Raw genomic sequence first — 24,781 nt, forward strand, 5'->3', positions numbered from 1 at the left:
CCGACAAGGAGAAAATCTCTTTTGCCACCCCAGATCGGCTATACGAGGTTAATGCGATGCCCTTTAGGCTCTGCAATGCGCCTGCCAACTTCCAACGCATGATAGATACTGTCCTGCATGGTTTAAAATGGAAGACTTGTCTTTGCTATCTGGACGACATCGTAGTGTTTTCAACCATGTACCCAGAACACCTGCAGTGTCTTGAAAAACTGCCAACCTGCCTCGATAACCATGGCCTCAAGCTCAACAGGAAAAAAAATTACTTTCGCGGGAAAGGCTATCAAAGTTCTAGGACACTTAGTCAGCAAAGATGGCATTCGACCGGACCCTGAGAAACTTTCCGCCGTCCTTAAGTTTCCTTGTCCTCTAAGGCCAAAAGACCTGCGCAGTATTACTCGGAGTGGATTCATACTTTCGGCGCTTCATACGCAACTTCGCTGAGCTTACGTCTCCGCTCTATCAGCTTCGCACAAATGATGCGCCCTTCGTTTGGCCCGCCGATTGTGAAAGTGCCCTTTTGGCGCTCAAGCAGACCCCGACATCCGACCCGGTCCTGTGCCACTTTGACCAAAGTGCTGCTACTATCATTCACACTGACACCAGCAGTCATGGTCACGGTGCTGTTCTCCTGCAACGTAACAACACCTTGCGTGAAAGAGTCGTTGCTTACGCCAGTCGTACGCTGACGGCTGCTGAGACAAATACACCATCACCGAACAAGAGTGCCTTGCTGTTGTTTGGGCAGTGCAAAGGTTTCGGCCATACTTCCACGGCCGTCACATTAAAGTCGTCAACGACCATAACGCACTGTGCTGGCTATGGTCGCTAAAGAACCTACCGGGTCACCTTGGTCGCTCGGTTATCCGTTTCCAGGAGTGATTTGGATGTTACCTACAGGCCCGGCAATAGTCACCAAGACGCAGATGCTCTATCTCGCTGCCATATGCGGAGCAATACTGAATCTGCATCGCCTAATCGTACTAATGTACAGCCCGAGCCTACTTCGTCACCCTTGTCCGTCTCAACGCTCGACTGGCTGAATCCTGTTCACCAATGTGTCCTTGTTTCCCACCAATCTGCTGACACATACTGCCGAACTATTCTCGACCATATGCAAGGCTCTGCTTCAACTCCGAACTCCCGACTCCATCGACAACTTCAACAATTCAAGCTTCAGAATTGTGCTTTGCATCGCTATATTTATCACGTCAATGGCAACAAATGTGTACCCATCATATCATGTTCTCTGCAACGTGAGGTGCTTGCAGTTTTTCATGATGATCCATGGCACGTCACGTGGGATACCACAGGACATACGATAGACTGCGAAGTCGGTACTCTTGGCCTGGCGTCTCTTCTGCCGTTGCCAGGTGCGTCATATCATGCGCTATTTGTCAACGTCGCAAACGACCTACTACTCTTCCTTTTGGTCTTTTGCAACCTCTTCCTTGTCCCGCTTCGCATTTAGAGGTCGTCGGAATAGACTGGTACGGTCCTCTTCCCAAGACCTCCAATGGCAGTCACTGTATTGTTATGGCCGTAGACCAACTGACACGCTACGCTGAGGCAGCCTGTATACAATCTGAGAGGGCCGCTGAAGTCGCCGGATTCTTTCTCCGCAACATCGCCTTACGTCACGGAGCTCCACGCGTTCTCATCAGCAACCACGGCAAAGCCTTCCTCTCGGCTCTTCTTACTGAAGTTCTGCGCGCGTGAAACACCATTCACAAGACCACTTCGGGTTACGACCCACAGGCCAACGCCTTGACGGAGTGCTTTCATGGTGCTCTATCGGATATGAGTGCAATGTACATCAGCCCCGACCAGACCAACTGGGATGCCATCGGGCCGTTTGTGAGAGTTGCTTACAACATCGCTGTTCAACGCACCACCGGCTTCTCTCCATTTTCCTCGTCTATGGCTGCTCACCTAATTTCGTGCTGGACGTCTCGTTTCTTACGGCTCCCGTGTCTTCAGCAACGCCCTTCTCTGAACAACTTTTGCCTCGCCTCGAAGACTGCCGTCATCAAGCCTGCATTAACACCGACATCGCTCAGAATGTGCGGAAGCATCGCTAGAACTCGACTCACCGTGTTGTCGCTCTTTCCTCTGGTGACGAAGTTCTAAAGACTCCAGTGCGCGTACCTGGTTCATCTGAAAAATTTGCCAGTCGTTTTATTGGACCCTACACGATCATTGAGCAGACATCTCCGGTTAATTATCGCGTCTCACCCCTTAAAATTTCTTCCGACCACTGGTGCCGTGGTACAGAAATTCTGCATGTATCGCGCTTAAAACCATGCACTCACCGCGTTTCATCATAATGCCGCCCGACCAGGCAGCCGCCTCCACCGCGAGAGAAAATTAGCGTGAGCGCTATCCATGACTGTATCTTCTTCATTGCTACACATCATCATCACTTGTACAGATTCCTCATCTGCAAGTGTCATCACCAGCCGCATAGCTTGCTCCCTGCTCCCTTGTCCACTGCTCCATATTTCCTTGCGATCTGCTTGCGTTGTCTTATAGGACAACGCAAGCAGATCATAGTAGGGCTTGAGACGCTGGACATGCACAATCCCGCGTCCTCGGCGGCAATCATCCAAAGGTAGCTCGAAGGGCGCCATGATATAGTTGACTGGAGACGTTTGGTTGATCACACGGCATGGGCCCTGGTACTTCAAGGTGAGTTTCGGTGACAGTCCAGGGGTAGGGGCTGGAACCCAAAGTCACACTAGTGAGCCAGCCAGGATCACGGGATACAGGAGCATGGTAAGTTCCTCGATGGTGCTTGTGGCGTTGCTGGTCCTCTGACATAAATAAAGGGGACAGCTTGCGACACTCTTTTGCGTGTGGAGCAGCTTCGGATAAGGTAGTGGCTTCCATGGTGTCAGGGTGGTACGCAAGGATAGTATCCCTTGTGGAAAAAGGTTCGCGTCTGTAAGGAGAAAGAAGGGTGAAAATCCCGTGGTAGTCCGGGTGGTGGTATCTTGAGCGTAGGTCAGAAATTGTAGCATGTTACCAAGAGTGTGATTAAAGCGCTCGCTCATGCCATTAGTCTGCGGACGGTATGCACTAGTGCTGTGATGAATGATGCGGCATTGTTTGAGGATAGTCTCGACGAAGTCGGAGAAGACGCGGCCTCTATGACTGAGTAATTCCCTGTGAGCTTCGCGGCGAAAGATGATGTGGTGCAGGAGAAACCAGGCGAAGTCACGTGAAGAAGCACTGGACAAAGGGGAAGTTTCCGCATAGCGCGCAAAGTGATCGATAGCCACGACTACCCAGCGATTGCCGCCTGATCTGGTTGGCAGAGGTTCATAAATGTAGGTGACTACTCGATCAAAAGCACGCGCTGGGCAAGGCAACTGCTGCAATAGGGTGGCCGGACGATGAGGGGTATATTTGCGGCGTTGACAAACCAAACAGGATGGACATAATGACCGATGAATAGATACATCCCCCACCAGTGGTAACGAAGGCGCAAACGCGCGTATATCTTTAGTACACCTGCATGCGCGCACTGGGGGTCATCGTGGAACGCTGCACAAATATCCAAACGCAGATGCCGAGGGATGACAGGAAATCATTTGCGGCCACCCGGGGGCTAGTTACGACGGTACAAGAGCCTGTCGCGAATGGAGAAGTGATGTGCTTGGCGACGTAATGCGCGATTGGTAGTGGATGCCGATGGGGTGGACAAGATACTCAGCATGGACAAAATCCATGGGTCTTTCTTCTGCTCCACAAGAATGTCCATGGCAGCAAGGGAAGACTCAGACAATGAGGCCTTCGGGGAGCTAACCTCGTCGCTTATTGACGAATGAGACAAGGCGTCCACATCCGAGTGTTTTCGGCCAGAACAGTACAGCACTCCAATGTCGTACTCCTGTCATCGAAGGGCCCATCGAGAAAGACGACCGGATGGTTCTTTTAAGGACGACAGCCATCAAAGCGAATGGTGATGAGTTATCACGTCAAATGGGCGGCCAAAGACATACGGAGGGAGTTTGGTTGTAAACCACATTATAGCCAGGCATTCTTTTTCGGTTACAGAGTAGTTCGATTAGGGTTTAGTGAGGGCACGACTGGCAAAGGCGACGACGTACTCGTCGAAGCCATCCTTTCTCTGAGCGAGAACGGCACCAAGGCTGACGCCACCGGCATCCGTGTGTATTTCAGTTGGATCGCTTGGGTCGAAATGATGCCGGATTGGTGTTGGAAGTTAAAAGGCGACGCAGCTTTGTGAATGCGGCATTGCAATCCGGTGACCAGGTCGATGCCAACCACCAAGAAGCTGCGTTAAAGGTAGTATTGTGGTGGTGAAGTTGCGGATGAAACGGCGCAAGTATGCCGCTAACCCAATGAAGCTACGCAGTTCTTTCCAGGGTGTTGGTCATGGAAACTTGGCAACAGCTGGTAGTTTCGCTGCATTAGAGAGTACACCTTCTTTCGACACGACATGGCCGAGGATGACCAACGGCCGGGCAGCAAAGCGACACTTCTTCAAGTTAAGCTGGAGGCCAGCATCGGCGATGCACTTGAGGACACGTTCAAGTCGGAGTAAATGGGAAGGAAAGTTCGGGGAAAAGATAAAGATGTCGCCCAGATAACATAGGCATATCAGCCATTTGAGGCCGTGCAAGAAGTTGTCCATGATTTTTTCAAATGTGGTAGGCTCGTTACACAGGGCAAATGGCATCGCGGCGAATGAATACAAATAAACCGCCAGGTGTGATGAAGGCCGGTTTTGGACGGTCTGTCTCAGCCACTGGCATTTGCCAGTCACCCGGATCATAAGTCTAAAGCTGAGAATTCGGTGCCATGGAGGCCATAAACGTCCTTGCTGGTAATCTTATTGTGTCGCCGGTAGTCTACGCAAAAGAGAATTGTGTCATTTTTCTTTTGACCACCACTACAGGAGAAGCCAGGGATTGTGCGGAGGTTGTATGACGCCGCGTTTGAGCATGTCTCCAACTTCCTCAGCGATGCTGCTACGCTCCATTGCGGATACATGATATGGCCTGCGGCGTAAAGGCGCAGGTTTTCCGGTGTCGGTTTGATGGACTACAGTGGATGTACGGCCTAAGCGAGATTACCGTACGTCGAGTGACGCCCGAAAGCAGTCAAGGAGATCGACGATCTGGGCGTGCTGACCTGGGGTGAGGTTGGGATCAATACAAGGGGGAAAATGTTGGGTCACACGGCGGCGTAGGAGGAGAAACTTGAAGGGCCAGAGCATCAACCGGAGGAGAAGCCGTGTGTCCACAGTCACATCGTAAAGGAAGTTTCGTTCGATTTCATCAGCATAACCAAGACACTCATCATGGAGCAGGCTAGCAGGGCAAGGAAACAGGTTCGATCCATAAAGTGTGCTGGAACCTTGTTGAATTGCAAGAAGGGCAATAGGAAGCAAGAAGGGATGACGACGAGCAACAAGTCTTGATGGCATGAAAAGAACTGTGGAGTTAGAAAAGCTAAAGCAGGAAATGGGTACAAGTGCGGCAGACTATGGAGGAATCTCAGTGTCGGTGGTGACGAACACGCCACCGGAAGCGTCATCAGTACCTTAAAAAGCGTTCTTCAGTTTAACACGGGCACAATCTATAACGGCATGATGAGAGGACGAAAAGCCCCATCCTAAAGTCATGGCATGGGATGAGCGAGGCAGAACAACGAACCCAACATGGTATAAAGTGCCGCTTACAACAACACGCACGATACACTTCCCTAAGGGTTCATTCGGTGCAGCCTTTGCTGAACGTAATGAAATGGCAGAATATGGCGTGACGACTTTTCTAAGGTTAAGAAAAAGCTGGTCCGACATGTCTGATATCGCTGCTCCCGTGTCTGCAAGCTCATGAACGCCAATGTCTTTTGCATAAACTTTAAGGATCTCCGCAGGAAATAAATGAGGTCTTGAGGAGTTCGCTGAGATCGCAGTTTTTTGCCTGCAGAACTGCGGTCGTGAGTTCTGCTCTCGAATAGCTTCAGGGTGACGCATAAGTGGCGACAGAGAACGCCTACGGGAAGACGGAGACTAACGGGTATTGAAGGTTTGGGAAGCTGCGGAGGGCTGAGCGGCAGTAGCAGAACGGGTCGGGCGTCAAAACTGTTGCTTTGTGCCCTCGGATAATCCGAAGGCTGCCATCCGCACCGCCGGCAAAGCCGTAATACATGCTCAGGCAGGCCGCACGAATAACAGATAGGTCGGTTGTCATGGGTGCACCATGCATTCAGAACGTCGGGTGGAGATTGATGGAAATATTGTCGAGGTGTGCGCACGAGCTGCTATGGCAACCAGTAGCTGCTTGTAGGTGCATATGTTGTAGCTGCTTGTGGAGGTGAGGGAAGCGCTGGTAAGTCCAGAGACAATAGCAGCAGACGAAGGCCTTGTATTTGCGACGATGGCAGCGTGGGTAAATGGAACAGGCGCAGGAGGCGGTTCATGAGCAAGTGGTTAGGCGTTAGTGACTTGTTCTTGTATCACCTGACGAATATCGGGATGGACGGATGTAAAACTTTATTTGGTCCAGCAAGTAGTGGTAATTAACCACTAAGCGGACCGCTCCCACGTCGGGACCGGTAGGCCAAGCCTCACTGCCACGTCGTGAGCCTCCTGGACAGCCCAGAATTGTTCATCCAGGTCCGGGCTGCGAAGTGCAGCCTCTTACCTGGACGCGTCCCTGATCACCGAGTCTTCAATAATTTCGCAAGACCAGAGCATGTGTTCGAGCGTGTCTAAAGCACCACAACCTTGGCAATAAGCCTCTGTATACGTCTCCGGATAAAACATGTTCAGCCTCCGTGGGCAAGGATAAGTACCAGTCTGTAGTAATCATATTGTAAGTGCCTGAGCCATGTTTAGTTTATGATGCGGCAAACCGTAAACCCTGCGATTATGACATTATTACTTTGTGATTTCATTGTATGTGGAAGGAGATTCTCTGTTCTCGGGGAGTACCGCCACGCCATGGCGCGAGGCAGAGTGGACCGTAAGACCTTGCGCTGCCTCATGAGCGGACTAATTGAGATTCGGAGGAGCTCCCTCAATCATCCCAAAGTGAGCAGGGAACCAACCTAAGTAGTGTTGAAAGACCTCACATGCCTGCATAATTTTAAAAGCAACCTTAGCCACCGAGTCCTTCTCAAAGGCCCTTACGGTAGACTTTGAATCGCTATATACAAAAGGCCTGCGCCTGTCAACCAGGGCGAGCGCAATAGCCGCTCACTCCGCGACCTCTGATCTATCAGTCCAAGAGGTAGCAGTGTTAACGACACTGCCCTCATTGTCCACCACAAAAATGGTGAACACCTTCCTCTCCTCGTTAAAGGAAGCGCTAAAAGGGCGAATCTGACGCTGGACTGACTGGCGGAAGAAGGAGTTGGGGTGCCATTTCTTCTCGTACACCCCCGCAGGGGCGTCTGCGTAAGCAGGCGTTTGGTGTGCTGCGACACCACGTACCCGAGCACACGAGGGTTGGACCCTCCCGCGTGTAGCCGTGCGCGGCTTAGCCGTGTCCGGGGAAAAGGGGATCCTGGGGGTTGAGCCAATGCCGGGTGTTTGGACCTTTACGGCCCCTCGGCAGCGGCAACACACCCCTTTGGCCTCGGCTTCACGTAGACGGCACCCCCGGACTGACCCACCCGGGGGAAATCGGCAGTGGCCTCTTCCTATCTCTTCCTCTCGAATCTTCGTCTTTATCTCTTACTTATCTCTTACTTTTTGACCTTTCCTGTCTTCTCCTCTCTTCCATTTACTTCATTCTCCTCGGCGGCAAGGGTTAACCTTGTGTGGGATAGCCAACCTTGGTTATAACAGATTTGGTTATAGTAGTGTCGTACAGCTGGCGCATGCAGGCCGTCTTTTCGCGGTCCTGCAGCGTCCCCTTGTTGGGCTCCATGGTGGGTGGCTGGCGGCGCTGCCGAATTTTCACACATATCTATGGCAAGTTCTTTTCCAACACTTCCTGATCGCCCTCACAAACGAGGGCGCACCGAAGAAGTTTTCAAGTTTTTTGGCCGAAATAATGAGAATTTTCCAAGATTTCATGTAGTACATTCAGATAAAAAAGAAAAGGCAGCGAGAATGATCTCACCTTTTCTTGTTGCAAAGACACTTAGTGAAGCTTTTGGCCCAGGTTATAAATTCTCTAAATTGGCAAGTGGTGACCTCCTCTTAGAACTGCGTGATAAGACACAGTACGAGAAACTCTCTAAACTAGTATCCTTTGGGAATCTTCCAGTGACGGTCACACCGCACCGCACACTGAACACCACCCGCGGAGTCGTTTCCGATGCCGATCTCATGGAACTGAGTGAAGCTGTACTACTGGAGGGCTGGAGCGATCAGAATGTGACCAATGTCAAGAGAATAAAGATCAGGCGCGATGGCAAGGAGATTGAGACAAAGCACTTAATTCTTACTTTTGCATCAAGTATGCTACCTGAGACCATTGAGGCTGGCTACATAAAGATCCGAGTCAGACCGTACATCCCCAATCCTCTCCGATGCTTTAAGTGTCAAAGATTTGGCCACAGTTCACAAAACTGCCGAGGCCGCCAGACTTGCGCGAAATGTAGTGCCCAAGAACACCCATCTGAAAATTGCGAGAATGCTCCACACTGCGTGAACTGTGATGGGGAACACGCCGCGTACTCGCGGTCCTGTCCATCATGGAAAAAAGAAAAAGAAATAGTTACAATCAAAGTTAAGGAAAATATATCGTTCAAAGAGGCACGCAGGCAGGTAGCATACCTACCAAAGAAAAGCTTTGCCGAAGTGGCGCGTCAGGGGGCAGCGTCACAACGGCCTCCGGCGGCTGTCCGACCCACACGCAGTGAGTCGGCAGTTACGCCATCTGCCCCCACGGTGGCTGCAGCTAGCGCTGCTCCGCCAACCGAGCAGAAGAGACCATCGACCCCGAAGGTGGGTGCAGCCGAGGCTGCCCTAACCTCTCCGGCCCCTTCCAGCGCTGGCAACAGCCGGCGCAGCCAAATCCCTCAGGGAGCCCCACCGACCTCCGGGGTGGTGGGCGCAGGGGTCTTGCCCTCCAAGGCGGGACTCCCTCTGAAAACTTCTCGCTCGCAAGAGCACGTGTCCGGAGCCTCAGTAGAGGCAATGGACACAACACTTATCCTCAAGGCGCACGAAGCGCCTAAGGAGCGGCGAGGCTTCCTCGAACGCTCCAGAAAGAACAAAACTCCCGTTACAGGGCCTCGAAAGGGCTCTGTAATTTAATCTCTGTAATTTTCATAATCACTACTTCTGTTTCTGTACACACAGCACTTATTGACCTCCAATATGGATACACAGATAATTCAGTGGAACGTCAGAGGTCTCCTTAGAAACCTTGATGATGTTCAAGAACTAATCCACAAACACAATCCCAAAGTGCTGTGTTTACAAGAAAGAAACTTAAACCCCAAACACACAAACTTTCTCCGACAGTATATAACTTTTCGCAAAGATCGCGATGGTGCTGTCGCATCATCGGGCGGTGTTGCCATTGTTATCCATAAGAGCATTGCATGTCAACTTTTACAGCTACAAACGCCTCTCGAAGCAGTGGCGGTTCGAGCTGTACTCCTAAACAAACTCATCACCATTAGCTCTCTTTACATACCGAGCACTCATCACGCCGGCTGCAGAAGACCCGGACCCTGTCGACCTCGAGTATTCAGCCATCGTTAACTACCACAGAGGGCGTCGCTTGCGATATCCACCACCCCATCGAAATCTAAAGACAGAAGATGCCGCTGCCTGGCGTAGGCTCCAGACAGGCACTTACACGAACCTACACATATTACATCGGATACACCCCACAGCCTACACAGACGAATGCCCATGGTGTGGGGCCACGCCAACCCTATACCACATTACGTGGGAGTGCACACTACAAAACATAGAACACCTAGACACGAACACCACGAGGGAGCAATGGGAGGCACTGCTGTCCAGCTCGGCCCTCGACGACCAGCTCAAGCTGATAAAGAGAGCGGAGAAGATGGCAAGAGCCAGCGGAGCCCTGGACTAAGGGCCCCGACCATTAGCGGTTTTCTGATTATTCTTTTTATAAAGTTTATCTATCTATCTATCTATTTACATACCCCCACATTACAAATTAACGAAGCATGAATTCCAATCCTTTATTGACCAATTGCCAGAACCTTACGTTGTTCTTGGCGATTTCAATGCGCACAGCTCTCTGTGGGGCGACTCTCGTATAGATGCGCGAGGTCGTCTTGTTGAACAGTTCCTTTTCTCTTCTGGTGCGTGCCTTCTGAATAAGAAGAAACCCACATATTACTGTCTTGCAAACAATACCTTTTCTTCAATTGATCTGAGCATAGTTTCTCCGTCCATACTGCCTGAACTAGAATGGGAAGTTACGAACGATCCTTACGGAAGCGACCACTTCCCCGTACTATTAAGAACACTTAAAGAAGATGAATATCCACCACAGGGTCCTAGGTGGAAGACGGAGACAGCAGACTGGGAGAAATTCCGAAACTTAACTAATATATCATGGGATGACATGTCCTCGTTAGGAATTGATGCTGCCGTGGAATATTTTACAGCTTCCATAATAGATGCCGCAACTAAATGTATATCACAAGTAAATGGATTGGCATGCAAACGGCGTGTCCCGTGGTGGAACGACGATTGTAGGATCGCTCGTAAGGAACAAAAGAAAACGTGGGGTATGCTAAGCGCCTCCCCCACTGCGGAGAATCTTATCAATTTTAAAAAAGTGAAATCCCAAGGCAGGCGAACCCGCCGACAAGCCAGAAGAGAGAGTTGGCAGAAGTTTTTATCTGGTATCAACTCCTATACAGATGAGGCCAAAGTCCGGAACAGGGTTAATAGGATAAAAGGGCGACAAACATATTCACTTCCTTTGGTGAACACACAAGGTGAAACACTGAAAGATCAGGCAGACACACTTGGAGAACACTTTGAGAGAGTGTCGAGTTCAAACCACTATACGCAATCATTTTTGAAATACAAACGAATAGAAGAATGTAAGCCAATAATACAAAAATCCAGACAGAATGAACCTTATAACCGGCCGTTCAGTATTGCAGAGTTGAGAGCTGCTTTGACCACATGCAAAAGCTCTGCACCGGGACCTGATAGAGTCATGTACGAAATGATCAGAAATTTACACACTGACACCAAACTTACACTACTCACGCTTTTCAACGCTATTTGGGCTACGGGATGCCTCCCATCCGCATGGAAAGAAGCGATTGTGGTCCCTGTTCTTAAGCAGGGTAAAGACCCTTCCTTGGCGGCAAGCTACAGTCCGATAGCTCTTACAAATTGTCTTTGTAAGCTTTTTGAAAAAATGGTTAACCGCAGACTTGTACATTTCCTTGAACTCAACAATATCCTCGATCCCTTTCAGTGTGGGTTCAGAGAAGGGCGGTCCACAACCGATCACCTTGTGCGCATTGAGGGAAACATTCGCGACGCCTTTCTACATAAACAACATTTCCTATCCGTATTCCTCGATATGGAGAAGGCGTACGACACTACGTGGCGCTATGGAATCTTGAGAGACTTGTCGGGAATAGGCATCCGTGGCAATATGCTCATCCTATTAGAAAGCTATTTGTCCAACCGTACATTCCGCGTTAAAGTTGGCAATGTATTGTCGCGACCTTTCATACAGGAAACTGGTGTACCTCAAGGAGGTGTACTTAGCTGCACGCTCTTCATCGTGAAAATGAATACCCTTCGTGCTTCATTACCGCCAGCCATTTTTTATTCTGTTTACGTGGACGACATACAGATGGGTTTCAAATCCTGCAACCTTACTGTATGTGAGAGGCAAGTTCAACAGGGCTTGAACAAAGTGTCCAAATGGGCAGAAGAAAACGGATTTAAAGTTAACCCCAACAAAAGTTCTTGTGTGCTTTTCACAAGAAAGAGAGAGCTCATTGCAGAACCCAGTATCGAAATGTATGGCCAGCGAATTCCTGTGAACAAAGAACACAAGTTTTTAGGCATCATTCTTGATTTGAAATTAATGTTTATTCCACACATAAAGTACCTCAAGGTTAAATGCTTAAAAGCAATGAACTTACTTAAAGTGTTATCCCACACAACATGGGGCAGCGACAGGAAATGTTTAATGAATCTTTACAAGAGCCTCATTCGATCACGGTTGGACTACGGTGCCGTGATCTATCATTCTGCAGCCCCGAGCGCGCTAAAGATGCTAGATCCTGTCCACATTCTAGGAATCCGACTAGCCACTGGAGCTTTCAGAACAAGTCCCATTGAAAGTTTATATGCAGAATCAAATGAGTGGTCACTTCATCTGCAGAGAACATACATCAGCCAATCATATTTTCTGAAAGTCCACTCTAATCCTCAACAACCGTGTTTTAATACCATAAACGACATGACATATGCTACACTCTTTCATAATCGTCCCTCCATTAGACAGCCTTTCTCGCTGCGTGTGAGGGAGCTTAGTGATCAAATGCATGTCCCACTCCTCGAGCTCCGCCTAATGCATCCAGCCAAGCTGCTACCTCCTTGGGAGTGGCAGCTCATACAATGCGATATATCTTTTATGCAAGTTACAAAACACGCTTCAGACATTGAAATCCAAATGCATTTCCGGGAACTCCCGCACAAACACTCCTGCACGGAGTTCTACACAGACGCATCGAAGTCACACGACGGGGTGTCCTATGCAGCCGTCGGTCCATCCTTCTCGGAATCCGGCGTACTGCATCCGGAAACTAGTATCTTCACGGCTGAGGCCTACGCAATATTGTCGACCGTGAAGCATATAAAGAAATCAAAACTCGAAAAATCAGTTATATATACGGACTCCCTAAGTGTAGTGAAGCCTTTGATATCGCTCTGTAAGCACAAAAATCCTGTTATAATTGAACTCTATTCCGTCTTATGCAAAGCATATGTATCTAACCAACATGTGATTATATGCTGGGTGCCAGGTCATAGGGCCATCGAAGGTAATGTTCTGGCGGACCAGATGGCCACGTCAGTTGCATGGCATTCTGCTAATCCCACCGCTGCAGTTCCTGTCACAGATCTGAAGCCCTTCTTGCGGAGAAAACTGCGGAACCACTGGCAACGCCTATGGGACGCGCAAACAAATAATAAGCTCCACGTCATAAAGCCACAGTTAGGATTCTGGCCCTCTGTAACAAAATCACGCCGAACAGATGTCCTATTCTGTCGTCTCAGAATAGGACACACATTTGGCACGCATAACTATTTACTCACTGAAAATGATCCTCCAACCTGCGGTAGATGCGGGGAGAGGCTGACCGTCCTCCACGTCCTCCTGGAGTGTCGGGAAGCCGAATATGAAAGAAACATTTTACCTTAGCATACCGGCAGCGCACCCCCCTTCATCTTGTTATGTTACTCGGCCCAGAACCTTTATTTCACACCAGCGCAGTCCTAAGTTTTCTGAAAGATGTTGTCTTGCATGTTTTTAGCCCTACATGTTCGTAGCGGGTCCTCTCTTCAGAGGATGCCGCTGCGATAGCTCCTTAGTGTAGCACATGCCTCTAGGCCCTTATGTTTCAAGGGCTCTGGCGAGGCAGCAGTGCTCCAAGTAATTTTACCATCCTATATATTTTTATTTTGCATCATCCTTTTACGATGGATTTTAATGTTCATAGTATTAGTCATTCGTCATCGCCATAATTTTATAGTACATGGATTTTACGCACTTTATAGCGACTATTTTTAGGCCACTTTACAGCCAAGTCACATCCTCCATAATACATCGTTAACACTACCACTTGTCATGGCGCTCTTTGGCCAAACCTGGCCCTTGCGGCAAAAAAAAACACCACACACCACCATCTTCTCGTACAAATTGCTTGATTTGGTCAAATATGGATGAACTGCAAGGAAGAGCACTGACGCCGTCACTGAGAGCTGAAAGCGCGACTTCGGGAGCGAGAGCTCGGTGCGTGGAACACCGTTATTTGCGTAGCTCTACATAGCTCTGGCAAAGCACTATGAGGTCATCCAGCGTCTGAGGATTCTTTGCCAAGAGCATTTCGTAGGCTTCATCTTCTATGCCTTTCAAGATGTTCTCTACCTTGCAGTGGCGTAGCCAGAAATTTTGTTCGGGGGGGGCTACGCCACTGGCCATATATATATATATATATATATATATATATATATATATATATATATATATATATATATATATATATATATATATATATATACTTCCAATTCACGTAAGATACAAATTGACACAGCAAACTTGTCCGCTTTGACTGTTATAATAAATGCGGTTTACAGAACCCCAATATCTGTTCTTCATGCATAGCTATTAGTTTGTAAACGCCGTGCTTCTATTTTTTCAAACTTTCGAATTTTCCAAAATATTTTAAACAAAATTCAGGCCCTAAATCGAAGTACTGTTTCCAACAGACACTAGGATTTAACTTTCTCTCTCAATTGCAACCAATTTCAATAAAAGCGATTAGCAGGATTATCTCAGAAAAGCGTTTCTGCGTTTTACAAGTATTTGAATAGGCCGCGTCGGATTGGGCCCGACCTAAAGCTTCCTCTTAAACAATTTATCGAGGAATCAAATACAAGAATAATAACTGCATTGTCATTGCCAAATATGCTGCAAACGAATTCTTGAAAGCTACGCTCTGTGAATACAAGTAAAATATGTTTTTTTTCATAAAATATTATACTCGTATGTGCCAAAAATTGTGCCCAACATAACTGACGTCAATGCTTCCATGTTCTTTGTCTATTTATTAAGTAAAGAAAATATCACATGAACTTTAGAACTATATCAGTTCGAAACCAGGAAAGCAGTGCATGCCGCTGATATGAAAAATTAAAAGGCAATGAACTGAACAAGTTGAGGACAAATATCTTAATGAAACTTTGTCATTCAAGAACCGTGCTTACATTCTTGTATATATGCAATGGCCAGTGAAAAATCTCAATGATGCTGTCGTTTGTTCCAATGTATTACGCAGGAGTAGCTGTCCCTTGTCGTGTATCGTGAGTAATTGCACCGAAGTTATAGTCGCGACAGAGAGCACGTATAATAAGCAGGAGTTCTGCAAGATATATGAGGGCAAGTCAAATGAATGAGCCAACAACGGGTACTTTATTTAAAAGTAGTCTTCATGAGAATTTAGACATTTGTCCTATTGACTAACGAGTTGTGTGATTCCCGTCTTATAAAACTCCTTGGGTTGCTGCTTCAAAAAGTCTGTATCTTGTTCCCGTGAGCTGTTTTTTCGGTTGCCCCAAAATGTAGAAGTCGCAAGGTGACAGGTCTGAGCTGTATGGCGGATGTTGCAGCGTTTCCCACTTGAACTTTGCCAGTTTTGTATTAACCGCATAAGCGACGTGGGGAAAGGCATTGTCGTGGAACAAGATGACCCCATTCGTCAATTTTCCGCGTTATTCGTTCTTGATTACGACACGCTGCCGTTCTGGCGTTTCACAATATCGGAAACAATTGATAGCCTCTCAAGATTTAGCAAATTCTATCAGTAATGAACCCTGCCGATCGAAAAAAAAAAGTCAACAACACCTTTCCAGCGGAAATGATGGCCTTTGCGTTCTTTGGGCGTGGTAAATTCGAATGTTTCCGCTGTAAGCTTTGCCGTCGTGTTTCAGGCTCGTAGTAGTGGCACGAAGGTTCGTCCCCGATCACAGTTGCGAACAAGAAGTCGTCATGCTCATTGTGATACCCGATCAGATGAGTCAAGGCAGCGCGAAACTTCTCCGTCTTCTCGCGGTGGATAAAAATCTTGGGGATCTATTGCGCACCAAAGAGCCGATAACGAAGAAGCTCATGAATTATGGCGTGAACTGAACCGTGACTGATGTTCAGACGGTCTGCCAGTTCATCGATGCTTATCCTCCGTTCTTGTTTCAGCAGCTCATGAACCTTTGAAATTGTGTGGGGGGTGATTGCACGATGGTTTTGGCCCTGTCTTGGAATGTCTTTGCAACGTCCTTTGAACCGTTTGCTCCAACGCTTCACAGTGGTCAATGAAATGCAGTGTTCAACGTACACATCAGTCATATGGTGAATAATTTCTGTTTTGGAAACACCTTCAGCTGTCAAAAACTTCGCGACACCGAGTTGTTCAGCTTTTGAAGTGTCCATTATGTGAAGCAACCATATTCAACCCAGTGTATGAGAGCATTAGAGAACATTTATCTTCACACCTGCGTGTCACTTTTGTAAATGAGATATGCCGTTCTCCTACGCGCATTCCTCGCAGATAATGAACCGAAGCATTATTACGCGGTTAGGGTAGGCGCACTTTCATTTGACTCGCCCTCGTACATTAGAAATGCAAAGATACAATGGGATATGCAAATGCGAAAATACGGCTTGATAAAGGACAAAAAAGTGTCACTGGAAACAAAGTTCACTGCATGTATACACAAAACCTCGCAACAAGATATTTAAGTATACGTATAAGTCTCCAATGAGTCTATGTATGTAACTGCATAAGTTAACTGAATATAATGCGTCTAATAACTGTATAACTGTAACAATTGTATAATGCGTATATAAAACTGTAATAAAGAAGTAACTGTACATAGTGCGTCAAACAAGGCAAATAAACATGCTGCACAATCATAGATTCACAGAATCCTATATTCCGCCCCCATTCCATCCACTCCCCCCGATGTATTGCGCGCGACGGAAGGCGGTGCGCTTGCTCCCCGCTTTTCTCCTTTGCGCACACAAGACTGAGCCACCATCGTCGGCTCACCCACTCCACCTCCCCTCCTACGCTTTCACTCGCACATACAGCATGCAGCGCGTGGACTTTATACGAAACACGAGGGCGATGGCAGGAATGCGCCTGGAGTGTCCATATAATTGCTTTCGCAATAATATAATAAACGTATCCGGCAACTGAAGCGTCCCGTCGCCCATTACTTTCCGCAAAAGAAGTATCAAAATCGAACATTCATCATGCGACAATTCGCTGCGCTGCAACAATGTATTTTCTTTCTGTGAGGTGGAGGCACCGAAATGAAAAAAAAATAACGCATAGGAAAGTATCTTGGCCAGAATCTAATGCCTACTTCGGGCACCTAATGGGGTTTGGTCCACTGAGAACCATACGCATACTGCTCAGTATCCTACAGCGGCGAAAGAAGACTGTCCGGAAAGGTTCCGCTCAAGGAATGCGGTGCAATCCTTCGAGTCCCCACAGTGATGGCGGCGAGCGACCATTGTATTTTTTTTTTCTTGTCTGCTAGTCAGAAAGCGTCCAAAACTCTGTCCGGTGAAAATCCACTCGGCCAGAGCAAACCGAACGCGCACCGAAGTGTACCGCACGGTGGTCGGGGCCATACGAGAAAAACGTATGCGCTCTGGTTGGCTCTGGCAGCCCGCAGGTAGGGTAGCGAGAACAAAAAAAAAATTGAAGAGGCTCAATGTGTCCTCGCGAATAAAAGTCAAAGTAGAAAAAATAAATAAGAACGTATTTACTTTGGCTGGCTTTAGTGTCTTGACATGGATGTTCTGGCGTAGGTTTAAAAAGATGTTGATATTCTTTTATGTGACATGACGGCACAAATGAACCACCCCAACGCTTCGTCTCATTGGACCTCGCTGCCTGCTTTGTCAACTCGTCTGCTAGTGTGTTGATTTGGCTTGTCTCGTTGAATGTTCCGATATAAGACTTTAGAAAAGTCAATAGACCTTTGGTGTCAAATGTTTATAACAACATTAAACCCACAAAGTTCCGCAATTGAAAATCTAAAGCACAACTTTGGAAATGTCAATGCACCTTTCACATCAAGAGCTTATGAGATTTATACCCATAAAGTTTCGCAATTGATATCCATGCGCTTCATAGATTCCGTGGCCTCAGTGAGATGCCGCGGCGAGCCCGCTCACCATCAAAGCGCCCTTAAAACTTTGTGCTCGGATGGGACTGCTTCGCGTTATGTGACTCCCGGTGTATGGGCGTTGCCACGAAATCCAGCCCGAGTTTGCAATCTTCGTGGTTAAATGTCTTTCGAGCGTCAAAAATACATTCTAGACAAAATCCAGAGTGATTTCCGGCGCCGGGGGTCGCTTTGGTCGGCGGTGCATGGACAGCACGAAAAAATTTCGGGGGGGGGGGGGGGGGGGCTGAAGCCCCATAAGCAGCAAAGCTGTCGTTCAACCTGAAGTTTGCGCACAGCAGGGCGACCGAAGACGTCTTGAAGTGTTGTTGGAAGTGCTGTCCAGGTGGAAAAGCCAGACTCATGGTTTCGGAACCAAACGTGTGCAACCCTGGAAAGGTAAAATGGTACGTAACCAAGCTTGTCAGCTTCAATCCATTAGTTGTGGGCCCTCACTCGGTTGTACGATGAGAGCCAGTCTTCTTCGTCAGGATCGTCAGTGCCATTAAATATGGGAGGATCCCGTTGGCGTGGCGCACTAGAGAGACGACCGGAGGCGGTGCCTGGGGTGGAAGGGTAGGACTATTCGTCTCAGACGTGGGAGATGTGACGGGGATCGTCCGGCTTGGGAAGTCCAGGTTTGCAAAAGGTCCCGCACCTTCCGCCAAATATGGCGAAGCACTTTGGGCAGTAAGCATTCGCGACTAGAACGATAGAGCAGTGAGAGGTAGTACAACCGATCTGGCACCGAAACAAGGCTTTGCTCTCTCGTCATCGTTCTCTCTCTCTCATAGCCACATCCCCAGTGCTTCTTATCTTACAGTACAATATATATATATATATATATATATATATATATATATATATATATATATATATATATATATATATATATATATATATATATGCGTGTGTGCGTGCGCGTTTATTTGGTGAAGGTGCGTTGTTTTGCCAGTCCAACAACCTCATTGTGTTTGGGGGAGGAGCTGGTTTTGTCTTCCCCATGCTGGAACTCTGCAGCCTAACGCTACCGCCAGATTTCGCTATTCGTTATCCGGGCCTGCGCAGGCTGCTCCTGCACCCACTGCTGCCGTCTGCTCTGCCATACTCTGGCCGCACGAAACCACAGTATATCGCGGAACTGAAAATTGCAACGCCCAGGGCCGCCTCACTCAGTATTTCAAACTTAGCGCTTATAGTAGGCGGAATCACTGATCTTCACAACCATCCCGGAGGTGTTCGGCCAGCCCGCAGTGTGCCGTCTCTGTCATTAGAGAAAATATATGCTGCCATTTGAACAAAATAATCACTTCACTCGCTGAGCTCTATCTGGGTACGGTGACACCGCACCATGAGCTGACTTCGGCATTACGCACACCACCTGCCGTAAATTATGGTGTTATCAAAAGCTGAATTTGTCGTCATCTCTCGTTCCTCGCGCGATGCCTGTCTTGGATGCAACGTCCTTTATATAAATCGTGATCTTCACAACTGCGCTCGCACCATACGTACATTATCAATACATTGCTTTGATTCTGACAGCCACAATTTTTCTAGTGGGTTTGCCGCCTTTCACATTGACATTGCCCTTTTTTCCGCCGGCTTGGTTTCTTTGTCGTGTTACATTTTGACGAACTCTTCTGTCCTTTTACTCTATCAATAACGTGTTCGTGCCAATTGGAACTTTGCGCTCCCGTTTGCCAATGTCACTTTTTGCAAAGGTTCTGCTGCCCTTTACAATGCCACTTCATCATTACATCATTAAAATTGATTACGCCCACGGCACGGCAAAGGCCTCTCCCATACTTCTCCAACTACCCCGGTCATGTACTGATTGCGGCCATGTCGTCCCTGCAAACTTCTTAATCTCATCCGCCCACCTAACTTTCTGCGGCCCCCTGCTACGCTTCCCTTCTCTTGGAATCCAGTCCTTAACCCATAATGACCATCAGTTATCTTCCCTCCTCAATACATGTCCTCCCCATGCCCCTTTTCTTTTTCTTTATTTCAGCTAAGATGTCATTAACTCGCGCTTGTTCCCTCACCGAATCTGCTCTTTTCTTATCTCGTAACGTTGCACCCATCATTCTTCTTTCCATAGCTCGTTGCGTCGTCCTCAATTTAAGTAGAACGCTTTTCGTAAGCCTTCAGGTTTCTGCCCCGTACGTGAGTACTGGTAAGATACAGCTCTTATGCACTTTTCTCTTGACAACCTACTGACACCTACTGATGTCTGTTTTCTTGACAACCTCATGACAACCTACTGTTCGTGATCTAGGAATCTCTGCCAACTCACCCCAGCCCATTCTCATTCTTCTAATTATTTCAGTCTCATGGTTCGGATCCGCGGTCACTACCTGTCCAAAGTAGATGTATTCTCTTACCACTTGCAGTGCCTCGATACCTATCGTAAACTGCTGTTCTCTTCCGAGACTGTTAAAAATTACTTTAGTTTTCTGCAGATTAACTTTTAGACCCACGCTTTTGCTTTGCCTCTCCAGGTCAGTGAGCATGCATTGTAATTGTTCCCCTGAGTTATAAAGCAAGGCAATATCATTCGCGAATCGAAAGTTACTAAGGTATTCTCCATTAACTCTTATCCCCAATTCTTCCCAATGCACGTCTCTGAATGTCTCCTGTAAACACACTGTGAAAAGTATTGGAGAGATCGTACCTCCCTGCCTGACGCCTTTCTTTATTGGGACTTTGTTGCTTTCCTTATGGAGGACTACGGTGGCTGTAGAGCCCCTGTAGATGTCATTCACTATATTAACATACGGCTAGTCTGCAACCTGATTCCGTAATGCCTTCATGACTGCTGATCTTTCGACTGAATCAAACGCTTTCTCGTAATCAATGAAAGCTACATATAAAGGGCTGGGTATATTCCGCTCATTTCTCTGTTACCTGATTGATATTGTGAATATGGTCTATTGTTGAATAGCCTTTACAGAATCCTTCCTGCTCCTTTGGTTGAGAGAAGTCTAAGGTGTTCCTGATTCTATTTGCAATTACCTTACTAAATACTTTGTACGCAACGGACAGTACGCTGATCGGTCCATAATTTTTCAACTCTTTGGCGTCCCCTTCTTATGGATTAGGTTTATCTTAGCGTTCTTCCAAGATTCCGGTACGCTCGAAGCCATGAGTCATTGCGTATACTGGGGCAAGTTTTTCTAGAACAATCTGCCTACCATCCTTCAATAAATCTGCTGTTACCTGGTCCTCCCCAGGTGCCTTCCTCCTTTGCATAGCTCCCAATGCTTTCTTTGCTTCTTCTGGCGTTACTTGTGGGATTTCAAATTCCTCTAGACTATTCTCTCTTCTATTATCGTCGTGGGTACCACTAGTACTGTATACATTTCAATAGAACTCCTCAGCCACTTGCACTATATAATTCATATTAGTAATGTTAGTGCCGGCTTTGTCTCTTACCGCATACATCTGATTCTTGCCTATTCCTGGTTTCTTCTTCACTGCTTTTAGGCTTCCTCCGTTCCTGAGAGCATGTTCAATTCTATTCATATTATACTTCCTTATGTCCGCTGTCTTACGCTTGTTGAATAACTTCGAAAGTTCTGCCAGTTTTATTCTAGCTGTAGAATTAGAGGCTTTCATACATTGGCGTTTCTTGATCAGATCTTTCGCCTCCTGCGATAGCTTACTGGCATCTTGTCTAACGGAGTTACCACCGACTTCTATTGCACACTCCTTAATGATGCCCATACGATTGTCGTTCATATCTTCAACACTAAGTTCATCATCCTGAGTTAAAGAAGAATACCTGCTCTGTAGCTTGATGCGGAATTCCTCTATTTTCCCTCTTAACGCTAACTCATTGATCGGCTTCTTATCTACCGGTTTCTGCCGTTCCCTCCTCTGGTCAAGGCTAATTCGAGTTCTTACGATCCTATGGTCACTGCAGCGTACATTGCCGAGCACGTCCACATCTTATATGATGCCAGGGTTAACGCAGAGTATGAGGGCTATTTCATTTTTAGTCGCGCCATTCAGGCTCCTGCACGTCCACCACTTTCAGCTATCCCGCTTGCGGAAGAAGGTATGTATTATCCTCATATTATTCTGTTCCACAAAGTCTACTAATAACGCTCCCCTGCTATTCCTAGAGCCCAGGCCATATTCCCCTACTGACTTGTCTCCAGCCTGCTTCTTGCCTACCCTGGCATTGAAGTCGCCCATCAGTATAGTACATTTTGTTTTGACTTTAAGCATCGCCAAATTGACGTCTTCATAGAAGCTTTCGATTTCCGGATCATCATGACTGGATGGAGGGCCTTGACCTTTACGGTCCACAATTTGTACCTCTTATTGAGTTTTACAACAAGATCTGGCACCCTCTCGTTAATGCTATAGAATTCCTGTATGTTACCAGCTATATCCTTATTAATCAGGTATCCGACTCCTAATTCTCGTCTCTCCGCTAGGCCCCTGTCGCACAGGACGTGCCCGCTTTTCAGGACTGTATATGCTTCTTTTGTCCTCCTAAGTTCACTGACCCCCATTATATCCCATTTACAGCCCTCTAATTCCTCCAATAGCACTGCTAGATTCGCCTCACTAGATAACGTTCTAGTGTTAAACGTTGCCAGGTTCAGATTCCAATGGCGGCATGTCCGGTACCAGGGATTCTTAGCACCCTCTGCTGCGTCGCAGGGCTGACCACGGCCGTGGTCATTTGTTTCGCAGCTGCAGGGGACTGAGTGCTGTGGTTTGATTGTTGTATTCATTGAAGAGGTTGTGGCCAAGTACTGCACCAGGGTGGCCACTCCTGCTCTTGCGAGGGAGTGCGTTACCGGTTCTGATCACCGGGATCAGGCCGCACTCCAGGCCTGTTTATGCAATTTTATCAACACGCTTATTTTTTTTTTAATTCGGTGGAACGTTTCGCGGAACCGGGATTCGAACCACGGTCCTCTTGCACGAGAGGCGGATGCTCTACCTCTACGCCACCGCTGCATATACCTATATACAATCATGTTGTCTCCAAACGAACGTGCTTTTTGTCGACTCAGTCATACATTCCATGGTGTTGTTTCTGTTTGGCCTGAATGTATGCGAAGAGCACCTTTTGAGTGCATCGCTGTAAGTTACGAAGCAGTGACAGTGCCTGTTTAAATATGTGCGCTGATGACGTTCCGATCATTATAAGCCATTATTGCTGGCAATAGCCTTATCCATCCGCGCCGAATCGCTATGAACTGTGATCAAACGTGCTCAGGCAGCGGTACACACTCGCGGACGGTGCCTTGAAAGCGATTTGCAATGCCCCCAAAGAGACTGCTGAATAGCTGAATAGCTGCATAGCTTCGCGCTTTGTGGTCTCGCCGCTTACTGAGCGTTGGAGACGCGCAGGAAGTGCACAGAGCGTCCTTGGAGAGCGTATGCTAGTTCAACACTGCGTAGGGGGAGCCACGATCGACGGAATAGAGAACGAACGCCATCTCAGGAGGAGGAGGAGGGAGATGGCGTGGCGCTACATTGATTTCAATTAGGGGCTTTGGACCAGCCAACTAGCACAAAGCATGTAAACTACAGATGAAGAAACGACACAAGCGACATTGCCGTGGTGCCGTGGTGCACTGCGGATGAGAGCTGGGCGAGTTGGTGCTGCATTCTAAAACTGGTACAGCGCGGCATATAAATGAATAAACAAGCCATACCGGCCATATGAAGGAACAGAGCGCTGCCTTCCAGCTGGTTTATTGGCAAGTTGCATGCAATATATAGCTACAAGAAAGCATCAGGAAATGTCGCCACAATACTTCACAAAACGTCACAACACCATGAGTCACAGGACGCGCAATTATGCCATACACACTTAAACTGATCTAGAAATCTTTCTTCCGGCGAAAATAGGCACAAAGATTGGCCGCTAAAACACGTGCTGCCAGCTCTTGCTATGAGATCAGGGGCGCTATCGCGTAAGACCATTCCAAACTTTTTTATTCCAATTCTGCAAACACCCCTCCGCGATTAGTGAAAAACTTTTTGGACCACCCCTACTTCACCTTTCTGCCCCGCGACGTCACGAAAATCGCGACAGCTCCCCATCTGATATGACGTGTACACACTGATTATGCATGTGTTGACCGAACAAAAGAAAAATAGTTATTTCACATTGGACGCCATAAGCCCTCGGCTATTGGTCAAAAGTTTTCCGGCTACACCGACTTCACCTGCCTGTCACGCGACGTCACAAAACCGCAAGAAATCCCCGCGTCGAAGTGACGTGTACGCGTTAAAGATGCAATAATATGCCGAACAAAACTGTATTTTCTTCTGAATAGCCACAGGCTTCCCAGTTCCGAAAGGCATAAAAGAAGGCTGCCGCCAATCGCTCAGGCATTGGCTACTCGCTGGTTTATTTGCATGAATTTATTTGCGTGTATTAAAACTTTTTGCATGGCCGCGTGACGTTTTCTAACACTTTAGGCACGTTTACGACCTCGTTCTGCCAACTCTTCTTTGCAGAGGATCTGTTTTACCGTCATCCTTAAGCTTTCGTTGCATGCCGCAGCGATTTTCTAACAGCCACAGCAAGCTAAGTAAGGGAAAGCGGACCAATCACAGACGCCGGCACCACCCTTTTCATCCGGTTATCAGCTTTTACGGCAGTGGCTCAGCCCCATCAAATCCCTCTCCACTTGAGCGTGCTCCTCGCCTATTGTGAGCCGATTAGATGAAATAATGTAGATTAGATGAGGCATGTTAGGCAATGTTATTCGTTTTTTAAGCAAACAAAAGTGACCTCCTATGAACGAGAAGAGCGTTTGGTTACTCTGGTGAGACGACCCTGCGGGTGACCGCCCTATGATTGCGTCGTCGTCTACGCAAACTTGACGTCTGGAGATT

General features: G+C 47.6%; 1 long non-coding RNA gene across 1 annotated transcript; it reads right to left on the reverse strand.

Annotated features, from left to right (window-relative positions):
* Nucleotides 1-1,940: 1,940 nt before the first annotated feature.
* LOC139055968 (uncharacterized) lies at nucleotides 1,941-2,393 on the reverse strand. The gene is made up of 3 exons (XR_011512053.1): nucleotides 2,310-2,393; nucleotides 2,091-2,154; nucleotides 1,941-2,032 (listed from the first exon to the last, which is right to left on the reverse strand). It is a non-coding gene; the product is annotated as an uncharacterized lncRNA (long non-coding RNA).
* Between the last annotated feature and the right edge of the window lie 22,388 nt (nucleotides 2,394-24,781).

This window comes from Dermacentor albipictus, chromosome 2, assembly GCF_038994185.2.
Source record: "Dermacentor albipictus isolate Rhodes 1998 colony chromosome 2, USDA_Dalb.pri_finalv2, whole genome shotgun sequence".
Taxonomy (NCBI): domain Eukaryota; kingdom Metazoa; phylum Arthropoda; class Arachnida; order Ixodida; family Ixodidae; genus Dermacentor; species Dermacentor albipictus.